This window comes from Nematolebias whitei, chromosome 22 (genome assembly GCF_014905685.2).
Source record: "Nematolebias whitei isolate Nwh7 chromosome 22, NemWhi1, whole genome shotgun sequence".
In the NCBI taxonomy this organism is placed as follows: Eukaryota; Metazoa; Chordata; class Actinopteri; order Cyprinodontiformes; family Rivulidae; genus Nematolebias; species Nematolebias whitei.
Genome location: NC_056519.1, coordinates 3,309,910 through 3,311,979, shown reverse-complemented (window position 1 = coordinate 3,311,979; position 2,070 = coordinate 3,309,910). Strand labels below are relative to the sequence as shown.

The window sequence follows — 2,070 nt, the reverse complement described above, 5'->3', positions numbered from 1 at the left end:
GGCGGCCTGTCGCTGTCTGGCGGCCTGTCTCTGGCGGGCGGCCTGTCGCTGTCTGGCGGCCTGTCTCTGTCAGGCGGCCTGCCTCTGTCTGGCGGCCTGTCTCTGTCAGGCGGCCTGCCTCTGTCTGGCGGCCTGCCTCTGTCTGGCGGCCTGTCTCTGGCGGGCGGCCTGTCGCTGTCTGGCGGCCTGTCGCTGTCTGGCGGCCTGTCGCTGGCGGGCGGCCTGTCGCTGTCTGGCGGCCTGTCGCTGTCTGGCGGCCTGTCGCTGTCTGGCGGCCTGTCTCTGGCCAGCCACTGTTGGCACATCATGTCCCAACGGCTGCTGTATTACAACTGTATAGCATGATCCTTTCGCATACATCAATTTAAGTCATTCCTGTTTTTTTAATACAAAAATGTATTTATACTTCTGTTATGTCATTCCTGCTACTAAATTATTATTTTTTCAGTAGGACATCTACTGTTTAAGAAGAGAACTTTACTGTGTGTTGCAGCTCAAAAGCAAAAATATAAACAACATCTATGATCCCAACATCACATCGCAGCCACGTCATGAATATAATCAGGTCTTTGAACTTTTGGATCTGGTCTAATCAGACCTGATTGTTGCTAATTTCAGGATATACCCAGGAGAAAATCATTTAAACTGAATAAAGCAGAATCAGGTCTAGAAGTTTGCTGTTTATAAAAGTAAATCAAAAACTGTCAATCATTTTTTCTGCCTGTTTTTCTGTTTCCATAATATCTCATGAACCAGTGGGAGGAATTTTATTGAAATTGTTGTAGCTGAGAGTCGAGATAGCTTGAAATCTGGTGATATTGCTCCGAGATCCCAGGTAATAAAACTGTTGCGTCATGTCTCAACATATGATGATGGTCTTCTTGACCTGAAAGATGGCGGGTGATATACATTCCTTCAAGGAATCTGAACACGTGTCTTAATAAAGCTACACGTCAATTTATCGTTCATAGTTGCACAATACACTTGTGCAGCGCTGTCACGTCACTCACTCATTTCTTTCATCGGCTGGTTTTTCTGAGAGCTTCGCTCGTGTCTCGGCCCTCCCCCTCCGGCCAGGCCGGGATCCTGAGGATTACAAGGGTTTTGTATTTCAGCGGGGAGAAAGATGAGGAGGAAGAAGAGAGATAAAGGAGAATGTTGAAAAGAGAGGGGCGGAGGAGAGATGAAGCGTGTTGGCACAGGGTGAGAACAGAGGAATAAAAAGGACCGAAAGGGGAGGAGGGCGACTAACTCCGGGGATTCTTGCTCGTCTGAGTTTTTCTTTTATCTTTTCGCTCCACTCCTTCTTTCTTTCTTTGACTGTGTGGCGTAAAGCTCCTGGTTCAGCTTGTTTACAGACCGCTCAGTTCTGACAGGACCTCATTATGTCAGCAAAGTGTTGTCGGACTCTCCATTCAGTGGGAACACAACACCAGACACACCCCTCACTGTCGGAGTCCCACCACACCCTCCAGGTCCTCCCAGGTGAACGAACCTCCATCGTCTCCAGAACAGTTTTATTTGCTCTGACAAAACTTCCTGTCAACGATTAGTGTGAGCAAACAATGATGGAGGGCTTGTTGGACTCAACTGTCTGACGGAAAACAAAATGATCCGAGCAATAAATACATGTATATGAGCTTTAGCTGATGCAAAACTCGTAACGTTCAATATAAGAGCTTTAGCTAAAATGCCATTTCAGTGCTGAATGACTGAGTTAGCTAAAACTGAAGTAAAATAAGCAAACAAGCTAAAACAAGCAGAACAGTAGCTCAAATGAATAGGGAATTTCATAAAAATAACAGAACAGGAATGAAGTAAATCAGATAAGTAGCTAAAAAGAGCAGAAAGTTTGCTAAAATGCTCAAGTGAGTAGATATGTTGCTAAAAGCAGCAGAAGAGTTGCTACAAGGAGCCAAAGGGTTACTAAAAGGAGCCAAAGGGTTACTAAAAGGAGCCAAAGGGTTGCTAAAAGCAGCCAAAGGGTTACTAAAAGGAGCCAAAGGGTTGCTACAAGGAGCCGAAGGGTTGCTACAAGGAGCCGAAGGGTTGCTACAAGGAGCCGAAGGG

At 46.2% G+C, this 2,070-nt stretch overlaps 1 protein-coding gene across 1 annotated transcript in view; it reads left to right on the top strand.

Moving 5' to 3' along the window:
• LOC119428108 (plexin-B2) overlaps positions 1 to 2,070 on the top strand; it is a 186,296-nt gene that overhangs the window by 92,471 nt on the left and 91,755 nt on the right. The gene's annotated exons all lie outside the window — the stretch shown is intronic.